A 12,189-nucleotide genomic window follows, 5' to 3' on the forward strand; every position below is an offset into this window, starting at 1 on the left:
AAGAGGAAAAGCGTGGCGTTGAATTTCATCTTGTAAATTAAACCTCTGATGCGGTGCGGCAAAGGAAAAGAAACAATTAAAGTTTTGGCAGGCGAGGAGCTAAGTAAATAGGTAGTGGAAGAGATGAATTAAACAACAGGATGATCAGCCGAATGAATCTGCAGAGATAACTCACTTATTAAAAATGTATCTTTGTCACCATGCAGGAACACAGGGTGCCCCTGAGAGCAGCGGACCCTCTGCGGAGAAGCGGGACATCAAAATGGCCTTCTGCGGCAGCTGCTGCTGCTGCAAGGGACACAACTGGCAGCGTGTCTGCTCTCTGTCAGGCTTTTTTATGTAAAAGAAAACAGGGAAATGTCGCTGTGTCACCGGCAATGGAAGGCACACAAGTGCTAAGGGACCCCTCATCCTGAGAAGCCCCTGGCCCAGATGTCAGATCTCAGCCCCGTCCTGTTGATCTCAGAGCTGTTTGCTGAACCCCAGCACCTCATTTAACTCTCACTGATCCAAAAGCCACAATAGGTGCACCTGCCATGTGCGAGTTAGGAGGGTGGTCCGGGGGTCCCACACATTAGCACTGACTCTAGAGCAATCCCACTGACCCCAGTCATACCATGTCACAGAATCTGACATTTTAGAATTCTACACTTATTTTGATTCAAAACACCACAACGTAGGATTCCAGGAGCACCCTGTCGATTCAAACATAACTTTTAAGGACCCCCATACCATTCTGTTGACTCCAAGCCTGCCATATGGGATCCTTGAACCCTCAAAAGTGAAGCCGGCATCACTCTGTACACCCAAAGCCCACCACATGGGGCCCTGTAATAATCCCACTGTCCAATATACAGGAAAACTGCACCACCCTTTTCACAGCAGCCCCACCAATTAGGACCCCTTAGATGTAGCCTGTCTGGTTTGAACTCACATCATCCCAGCTGGATGATTATATAAAGAATTATGAATTATACTTTCTTAGCCCCCTTACACCATCACAACCCCCACTCCACCACCAAAACATATGCTTGTTTTATTCCTAGATACAGAATGCAGGACCCCATAACAATCATGTTGTTTGGTGTCACCCTAAGGCAGCATAAGACCACTGTGTGGTATCCCCCGCTCGACTGCAGCATCCCAGTGATCTAAAGCCCACCATACTATTAGATGGGAGTGCCATCTGTCATGCGAGTGGGCATAGGGGACACCTTAAGGGCTCTGCTGATGTTAATTCTCAATCCTGCTGAGTGACAGAATAGCATCATATTCCTGACTCCGAGCCCCCTTTGTGGGACCCCCAGCATGTATAATAATCCCATAATAATCTCACTAACTTGAGTCCTACTCGATGAGACTCTAGCGCCGTCTTTCTGACCCCCCCACCCCAAGACACTCTGTGGCAGGCAGTCCCATTCTCATCATGTTCAGGTTTACTGTCACATGACCACAGCACAACGAGACCCTCACTTGCATGTCTCCCTCAGACATCAACTATGACAAACTAAAAGACATCTCATTGACCTCTGCCCTATTAAATCTGCCATTAACGTCATCCTGTTGACCCTAAACTCATCATAGTTACGTCACCCTCACTGCCCCGAGTCCTGCCACATGGACCACTAGCCTCGTCCCTCTGACCATCAAGCTACTCCATGTCATTCCACTCCACTTCAAGTGCGGGTCTCTCGTCTCAGGTCCAAAGTGCAATGAGATTCTCGCTTACATGTCTCCTACAGACTAGCGACACGAGTACAATACCAGCAACAGTGACAAACTAACAATCTCAGGACAACTCAAGGCAACCACTGTCCTATCAGGTGTGACACTTGCAACATCCTGTTGACACCAAGACCTCCACATAGGACACTATAGCAATGATTCTGGTCTGCGTCCCACCATATGGAATGCAATTATCATTCAAATTACACCAAAATCGAGGTCTGCATGGTACCCTAACACCCCTGCAGTGAACACATACAACTTTTGGGACAACAACACCATCCTCTTAACTCAAAGACCACCAAATAGGACCCTATAGCAAAGTCACTGACCTCAGTTCCACTACATGGGACACGATCAGCCACATCATTCAAACCACAGACAGGTGACGTGAATCACATTAATGATCTCAGTACAATGGCACTAGTCAAGGGGTGGGATATGTAAGGGAGCAAGGGGACAGACAGGTCTCAAAGGTGACGTGTGGGCCACCATAAGGATCTGAGCAACTTTGACTTTGGCATGTGATGGCTGGATGACCAAAATGGTTGGTCTTGTAGGGGGTTCCTGGTATGCAGTGCTTAATACCGAACAAAGTGGGCCAAGGGAAGGACCACCAGTGAAACAGTGACAGAGTCATGGATACCCAAGGCTCGTTGGGGAACGAAGGTTAGCTTGTCTGGTCTGATTCCACAGAAGAGAAGACGTGAATGCTGGCCGTGAGAGAAAGGTGTCCGAACACACAGTGCAGACCAGTCAGTGTCCATGCAGACCCCTGTCCACCATCGAAAGTGCCTACAATGGGCACATGAGCATCAGAACTGAACCATGGAACAATGGGAGAAGGTGGCCCGGTCTGATGGATCATGTTTTCTTTTAGATCATGTGGACTGTCGGGTGTGTGTGTGTCGTTTACCTTGGAAAGAGATGGCAAGCAGAATGGAGTAGTAGGCAAGCCAGCAGAAGAGGAAGGGTGATGATCTGGCCAGTGTTTTGCTGGGAATCCTTCTGTCCCAGAATGTTGCTTTGTCACGTACCACCTAAAGTGCCTAAAGGTTGTTGCTGACCACGTTCACCCCTTCAGGGCAATGCTATTCCTAAGCCCAGCTGTACAGTAGTCTCGAGTGTAGTCTTTACAAGAATAACCGCGACGTTGGACCCCAGAGCCATTGCAGGGATCCAAACCTGACATGTTGGACTGCAGAATCACTAAATCAGCCTCAGCCCCCAGTATTTCGGGATGCTAGACCACTACGTGGAACCTCAGCACCACATTTTTGAAGCAAGACCATCATTTGAAACACCCGAGCCATCTGAGACCCCACTACCATTTGACCTCACATCAAGTGATTCAGTAGTGGAAATCAACGAATACGTTCAACGCCTGAAGGTGACCGTCATCACTCTGTGGGTGTCAGGGCCATCACGCTGCTCCAGTTAAAGAAGGGGTCACCTCTGAAGCAGAACTGAATGCGATGAAGGGTCCCAAGCCATGACTGGTCAGTGTCAGATTCCCAACACATTTATGTTTCCAGATGGACCCCCCCCCCCCCCCCACCAGCTGAATGTAAACACATCATTCCGAGTAGGTACTGCTAGCACACAATCTGCTCCTGCTAATAATAACAGTTTAATCGGGCCCTCCGGCATTCTGCGACAGCCTAATAAAATCAGAGACCCCATAATCCTTTGCATAATTTATTGCTCCGCACATCAAATTGAAAACGCTGATGCGTCCTGGTTTGTCCTCCTGTGATAAGAGTGATTTATCTGCGGCAGGTCGTGAGCCGTTCCGAGCCGGCATCTTGTTCTTGAGCTTTGCCGTTTTGATCTCCGTAGATTTAATTACTTTAGAGTCTGAACTGTGACAGCCCCACTTGGCGAGACAGGGACACCCGTGTGATGGATCAGGGGGCAAATATCCTTGGTTAGCAATTATGTGCGAGATGGCCTTCTGAGGCTAAGGATTAGTCCAGAGCAAGTCTGACATAAATGTTTCAAGGGGGGGGCAGTACGGAGAAGAAGAGGGGCCCAGTACGGAGAGAGAGGGGGGCCCAGTATCTCGAGTGCTTTGTGACCAGTAGCCATTTCACATATCACTGGCACTGCCAATGCCTTTCTGTATAGCACTCTTCACTGCATGTGGGCTTAATCACAAGTTTACAGGTAAAGCACAAATTAGAAATTTTACAAAAGGTAGCCAGATGTGATTAAACACAGTAAAGCTAACCAGCTTTAAACTGATTATCGATCCTGTCAATATACATCCAGTAATATTAGCTTTGAGATAAGACAAGCTGAAAACAAAGGAGAAGAAAACCAAAACTCAGGTTGGAAGCATCAATGAAGAAAATAAGCCTTTACGGGTCCGCAGTCAGTTAACAGTCCTGGAGACCTCAGCCAACTGGCCAAAACTGCTGAAGAAATTGCTCCAAGCGAAAGAAGAGCAAATCATTCTACCTGCCAAGAACACTATGTGGCCAAATGTATGGGAACAGATGGTGCAATACTATTATCCACCTTAATAGAAGGGTAAGTCTCATTGTGTCCATCTGGTTGCTGTGTCTTTGTTATTCCAACAGATGGTGCACTGCAAACATTTGTAGCAATAAAATGCATTGCATATGTCATTCCGACAGATGGCACATCACATACATTAACACTGCTTTTACGAATCCCATACCAAATGGCATATAACAGAGATATATGCATTACATTTGTCATTCCAGCAGATGGTGCATCACAAACATTAACACTGCTTTTACGAATCCCATACCAAATGGCATATAACAGAGATATATGCATTACATTTGTCATTCCAACAGATGGCGCATAACAAACATTAAACACTGCTTTTACAAATCCCATACCAAATGGCATATAACAGAGATATTTGCATTACATTTGTCAGTCCAACAGATGGCGCCTCACAAGCATTAACACTGCTTTTACAAATCCCATACCACATGGTATATAACAGAGATATATGCATTACGTTTGTCATTCCAATAGAGGGCGCATCACAAACATTAACACTGCCTCTACGAATCCCATACCACATGGCATATAACAGAGATATATGCATTACATTTGTCATTTCATCAGATGACACATCATTTGTAATAATGCATTTATTGTGTACCATCTGTTGGAATGAAAATGCAATGCATTTTATTACTACATGCATTACCAAATACATTCCAATAGATGATACGCTGAAAACAATAATGCTTAGGTCTACTTTGATTACTTAGGTTTCAACCCATCTTAGATGGTAAGCACAGATAGTAAACTATGAAATGTAAGGGCAAGAAGAGGAACTCTGTCACTGTTGGCTAGTGTCATAAGGACATAAAGGGTAGCATGGCTAGTAATAAAAATGATAGCTTAGTTTAGAAAGCAATTGTACTGGCCAGCTCGCCTGGGGGAATACAGGTGGGCTGAGATGAAAGGACATGAACAGACCGTGGCTGGACTGGGCCGGAATGGGGGATGGATCTGTCTGAACCGAGTCATTGGAAACTTCACACTCTCACTCATGCAAGAGGAGTGTCAAGAAGTCACACTCATCACACTCATCATGTTTCAGACAGGTTTCCTCCTCTGGCTGGGGTTCAGATCTTTGTTTGATGTCCCTTTTGTTCATTTTTGATTCTTTTGTTTATGTTCATATTGCTCGTTTTTATTAATTGTATTTTTATCCCTTGGTTATGTCCCTTGTGTTTTATGGGTGGTTCCCCAAGAGGACGGGGCCACCTGCCAATCTCTGCCAAGAACTACCCTTTACTTAATATATCTGGAGGATTTCCCATCAATCCTGGTGGTTTATTTCAAATGCGCTACAGAGCTTTTTGGTGATTTTTTTGTGTTTTCTGCAACACTTTGTACTTCTTCTGATTTATTGGATTTTTGATATTTTGCTCTGTTTTTCTCCTGCCTTGTGCCCAGTGTTGGCTGGGATTGGCTCCAGCAGACCCCCGTGACCCTGTGTTCGGATTCAGCGGGCTGGAATAGGGATGGATGGATGGATGCTCTGTTTTTTGATGATTCGTATTTGCTTTGGATTGCCTTGTGTCTATTCCATTTTGCCCTTTGTGCTCCATGGAGCTTCATTGTTTTGGTGAAGAATAAGTCTTTTATTTTATAAAGATTCTGTTTTTGCTAGTGGCCATTATTGGAAGTGGTTTTGGTGACTTGTGAACTTTAGAGCTCCTAGTTCATGACAACAGCATTCCTTTAAGTTAAGGCTGATAGAGAGGCCTAGTCGTTCTCTCTCTGCCATCCTGAGGAGACCATCTTTCTGTAGGCTGCCATATTCAGACAAGTCACGCTGCCTGTTTGTGACATTCTACCCCAGTGTCATGTCGGACTACGTCAGAACAGAAACCAATAAGACAGAGAGCCACCTGGTGGTCTATTACCAGGTTATAATATTTTGCCAACACTCATTGCACTCTGCAATTCTGAGCTCATCCTCTACAATGAAGGAATGAAGGTGTGACTTCCTCTCCTGCCAGCTCTGGTAGTTGCTTTGTCTCGGTAGAGTTCTCTATTACTCGACTTTCCCTTTTGTATTCTTTATTGTGTAGCCTTTTGTCAGAATGCCTCAAATCCCTGTGATAAAAATAACTTGCAAGAAAACTCAAAAAGAGTTGGGGAAGGACCCAACAGATAAAGACGAAAAAAATGTGGCCAAATGAATCCAAATAGATCACAGAAGACATCGTACATTCTGTTTAAGGCATTTTTATAGACAAAATGGTGGAAGGAAATGACGTTATCTAGAATGGCTGGATGTGACGTCATTATGGCAGCGTTGGAAGTGATGTCATCAGAGCTGGCCAGAAGTGACGTCACTGTGCAGGAGCCGGAAGTGACATCGCAGAAGTTGCGTGTGGTGTTGTTGCAGCCATTTTGTGAACCCGGAAGTAAGGTAGGTGCATTCTTATTTTTCTTCTTTATGTCTGCTGGCAAAGAGAAAGAGACATCAGCACACATAATCAACCCTCTACCTCGCGAAGTACCACTCACCTTTGGACTTCCTAATCACGCGTGTGTGACATCCCTTACACTTAGCACTGTGTCTAAGGTATTGTACTTTAGAATAGAATAGAATGCATTTTATTGTCACTATACACATGTACAATGAGATTAAAAGCAGCTCCTTCAGTGCAGACATATATGTAGAACACAACAAGTAAATAAACAAATAAACAAATGGTGCAAAAAGTTGCAAAGAAGTTGCAAAAAAGTTCTGCGATACTATATACTGTAAAGAAAGACAAAGAAACATATAAAGGTTTGGGGTTTTCTGGCCCCGTATACTGTACAGTCTGCACAATTTCACAAAAAAGGTCCAGTGAGTACCAAGTACATTCAGCACGAGACAACAAACAAATGGCAAACTGGGGCATTTATAGAGGAGGGACCGGAAGTGCCAGAGGAATGGTGGGAAATGTTGGTGAACTGGATGCTGGGAGCCATGATGTCATCAGAGGGGAAGGCTGGGCGTAAGTGGCAAGGCGGGGTCAGAGACGAGTTGTGGTCTCATGGTGGCGACGCTTCCTTCTTTCTGGGAAAACAAAAAGAGAGGTTAGTGCTCCGCCATTCCCGTCTGGCATGAGGTTGCACGTTACGTCTTGGGTCCTTCCGTGGCTCCCTAAGCGCGCGTGCGTGACAATACATATGGAAGAATAATAACTATTGCACTATTGGGTTATAACTTCTCCCCACCTTCCCTTCTACATTTATAACCTTCGGGCAATTACATAGAGTTAAAGACAAGCAGGAGTTAAGTTACAACTTTAAATAATGTATTGTTGATAATATTCATAAAATAATAGCAATAAGCAAAGTATAAGTGAATATTGGCAACCATACAACCTGATAAATGCTGATGTGGAGTTTCAGGCGGCACACAGACTTGTCAGTTACTTTAAATGTCTCCAGTTAAGTCCTCATTTTTTAGTTTTCTTCAGAACGGGCCGCATGCCTGTCTCAATATGGCTGCTGAGCTGTGCTCCTCTGTGTGGTCTTCTTTTCAGTCCATGGAGTGTGAGATGCTCTTTCATGGTGATGGTGTGTGTGAGAGAGAAAGGGGTAAAGCAATCAAATGTATGGACTCTCGGTCCAAACCCTACAGCCAATAGGGCGTGTCGTGGTACTTAATGGCAGGCAACTTCAGACCAATAGAATTCCGGTATAACACAATGGCTTCTCAACTTCCCCCCAATGCCATTTGTTAAGGTGAAGCTTGCCAGCTGGGTAGTTGGCCTCCATGCAGGTGGTGGGTTTGACTGAGAGAGTCCTGCAGAGAATCCCTGGCCAGACTGGTCTTAGGCACTTCACCTGACCCTGTCGTAAAATTACAAAGACTTTAAAGAGTTCTTAACCACCAAACCACTGCTGTTCTTATCAATGATATAAAACTAATATTACATTGCTTTGTCTAAGTTACCATTAAAGACATCTCTATACATGTAGAGTACTGTGCAAAAGGTTTAGGCTATAAACAAAGAATGCATTCAGAAATATAAATAATGATTGTTTATTGTTATCAATTTACAAAATGCAAAGTAAGCGAACAAAAGAGAAATCTAAATCAAATCAATATTTGGTGTTCCTACCTTTTGCCTTCAAACCAGCATCAATTCTTATAGGTCCACTTGCACAAAGTCAGGGATTTTGTAGGATTCTAGTCAGGTGTCTGATCAACCAATTCTACCAAACAGGTGCTAATGATCATCAATGTCACACGGAGGTTGAAACACAGTCAGTAACTGAAACAGAAACAGCTGTGTAGGAGGCTTAAAACTGGGTGAGGAACAGCCAAACTCTGCTACCAAGGTGAGGTTGTGGAAGACAGTTTCATGTCATGGCGAGATTGAGCAGCAACAAGACACAAGGTAGTTCTACTGCATCAGCAAGGTCTCTCCCAGACAAAGATTTCAAAGCAGACTGGGGTTTCAAGATGTGCTGTTCAAGCTCTTTTGAAGAAGCACAAAGAAACGGGCAACGTTGAGGATCGTAGACGCAGTGGTCAGCCAAGGAAACTTATTGCAGCAGATGAAAGACACATCAAGCTTATTACCCTTCGAAATCGGAAGATGTCCAGCAGTGCCATCAGCTCAGAACTGGCAAAAACCAGTGGGACCCAGGTACACCCATCTACTGTCCGGAGAAGTCTGGCCAGAAGTGGTTTTCATGGAAGAGTTGCAGCCAAAAAGCCATACCTCCAACCTGGAAACAAGGCCAAGTGACTCAAGTATGCACGAAAACATAGGAACTGGGGTGCAAAAAATGGCAGCAGGTGCACTGGACTGATGAGTCAAAATTTTAAATATTTGGCTGTAGCAGAAGGCAGTTTGTTCGTCGAAGGGCTGGAGAGCGGTACAATAATGAGTGTCTACAGGCAACAGTGAAGCATGGTGGAGGTTCCTTGAACGTTTGGGGCTGCACTTCTGCAAATGGAGTTGGAGATTTGGTCAGGATTAATGGTGTTCTCAATGCTAAAAAATACAGGCAGATACTTATCCATAATGCAATACCATCAGGGGGGGCGTATGATTGGCCCCAAATTTATTCTGCAGCAGGACAACGACCCCAAACATACAGCCAAAGTCATTAAGAACTATCTTCAGCGTAAAGAAGAACAAGAAGTCCTGGAAGTGATGGTATGGCCCCCACAGAGCCCTGATCTCAACATCATCGAGTGTGTCTGGGATTACATGAAGAGACAGAAGGATGTGAGGAAGCCTACATCCACAGAAGATCTGTGGTTAGTTCTCCAAGATGTTTGGAGCAACCTACCAGCTGAGTTCCTTCAAAAACTGTGTGCAAGTGTACCTAGAAGAATTGATGCTGTTTTGAAGGCAAAGGGTGGTCACACCAAATATTGATTTGATTTAGATTTCTCTTTTGTTTATTCACTGCATTTTGTTGATTGATGACAATAAATGATTAACACTTCCATTTTGGAAAGCATTCTTTGTTTACAGCATTTTTTCACACCTGCCTAAAACTTTTGCACAGTACTGTATAAAATCCATTGTCTGTCTGTCTGTCTGTCTTTTCGTGAGAGAACTACTTCACAGATTTAGATTGTGTTTTTATTTCTATAACTTGCTTGAACATTTCAGTTGATTTTGTGACTTCTCTCATCGTGCTTATCTTCTTCTATAATACACTACCGTGGCTGTCAGTCTGTCCAGGATTTTAAATCACCTGTAGATCGCAAACCGTTTGACCTACTGACCTGAAATTTAGTACACATATACTACGTGATGTCTACTGTCCTCTTTCGGGGTGATGATTGACCTCCAAGGTTATTCCTCTTTTTATCCATTGTGACAGATAGGGGGTGCTGTTATCCCCTTGAACCCTCAGATCAGACGCCAGACACCAGATAAAAGTCCAATAATATAATTTATTTGAACAATAATGTGCACCAAGCACCCTCCACTCCACAATACTCATAAATAATACAATACTCTATTTCAATAATCAATCCTCCACTCCCAGACGCGTTGTCACCCTTTCTCCCAACTCAGCTCCGCTCTGGTGTTTCTCACAGTCTTTTATAGTCCTTGACCCGGAAGTGCTTCTGATCCTTCAGTCCATGTGATTACCCAGTACTTCCGGGTCAGGTGAAAACTCTTCTTCTTCTTTAGCCCGGAAGTACTTTATTTCTTCCATCCTCGTGACAGGGAAGTACTTCCTGGCTATACGGATAATACGCGTCCTTGAGCCTCCCTACAGCATCCTCTGTTGGCCCCCATGGTATCCAGCAGGGCAGTGAAGGAAAACTCCAAGGTCCATGATGCCCTGCTGGAATTCGGGGCATCTCCACACTGCAGGAAGGGCTCCACCTGCCGGTCTGTGGGTATTGTCCGGGATAAGCTGCCGGCCATAGTCCACACCATCCATCTATCCATTATCCAATCCGCTGTATCCTAACACAGGGTCACGGGGGTCTGCTGGGAGCCAATCCCAGCCAACACATGGCACAAGGCAGGAAACAAACCCCGGGCAGGGCGCCAGCCCACACACACTCACACACCAAGCATCCCCGGGCAGGGCGCCATCCCACACACACCCACACACCAAGCCCACACTAGGGACAATTTAGGATCGCCAATGCAGCTAACCTGCATGTCTTTGGACTGTGGGGGGAAACCCATGCGGATACAGGGAGAACATGCAAACCCGAGTCACCTAACTGTGAGGCAGCAGCGCTACCACAGCGCCACCGTGCCGTCCTCCTCTTTTTATTTTTATTTCATTTTATTAGAGAATTAACTCTCAGCTAGCGGGCAGAAAGGCGGATGTGTGGTGTATGCGTACAGGTGCCGCTCTCTTCCCTACCACCTTTGCTGTCACTTCCCCTACCTCTTCATATCTTAAATCATTCTTGAGGAAGATTGAAGACTTAAGTGGCAGCATAAGTGAAAAATTAAGGAAAATATACTAAGTAATTGCAACACAAACACTGACTTAATCAGTTTTAACGTGAAAAGATGCCGACAAAAGAAGTAAAGAAGCGGCCGCTAGGGTGGAGAAAAGAAGAGCCGCTCAGGAAGCATCACGCGCATCAACCTCTGAGCAAACGAATGCTAAATGTACAGAGAAAGAGGATGAGAACTAGGAATGCGCAAGTCAAGTGGATTCACTCATTTACTGGTGTATTATACGCCGCTTGCAGTACCGATTTATTTGCACAAATACGAGACAGAGGCTGCGGGCCAAGGGGAAGGGACGGGGCCTCAGGGCGTACCTTACCTCTGCTTCGCTAGCGAATGAGAGAGCTACTTCACAGATTTTCTATAATTTGCTTGAACATTCTGGTTGATTTTGCGACTTCTCTCATCATGCTAGGTATCAAAGTTCGCTTGTGGCACTGATTTATTTGTGGGAATCCGAGAGAAACGCAGCGGGCCGACGGGAGCAGGGTGGGGCCTTCCTCACTCATGTGTCATCCTCGGGGTGAGTACCTTACCTCTGCTTCGCTAGCGAATGAGAGAATCACTTCACGGATTTAGATCGGCTTTTTTTCTGTAATTTGCTTGAACATTCCAGTTGATTTTGCAACTTTTCTCATTGTGCTAAGAGTCACAGTTCGCTTGCAGGAGCGATATAGTCGTGCTAATCTGAGACAGAGGCTGCGGGCCGAAGGGAGGGGTCAAGCGTGACGTCAGGAGTGGGGAGCCGGGCACTGTCCTGTTTCACTACTACGTGAGTGGAGCCACAGGGGACAGCTAGTACAAAATATTTATCAACTTATATACAAACTTTCACACCATAACAGTAATTAGCCAAGGTTACGCATGTAGAAGAAAGAGGGAAAATGTTGGACCACAGCAGCAGTTAACAGTGTGGTAGGAGTATGGAATTTGAGGCATTCTGTTAAGAGTATAAAGGAGAAAACATGGTCGCCCTAGGACGATGACGTGACAAAATGCTCAAAAT

The sequence above is a fragment of the Erpetoichthys calabaricus genome, chromosome 9, assembly GCF_900747795.2.
Source record: "Erpetoichthys calabaricus chromosome 9, fErpCal1.3, whole genome shotgun sequence".
In the NCBI taxonomy this organism is placed as follows: domain Eukaryota; kingdom Metazoa; phylum Chordata; class Cladistia; order Polypteriformes; family Polypteridae; genus Erpetoichthys; species Erpetoichthys calabaricus.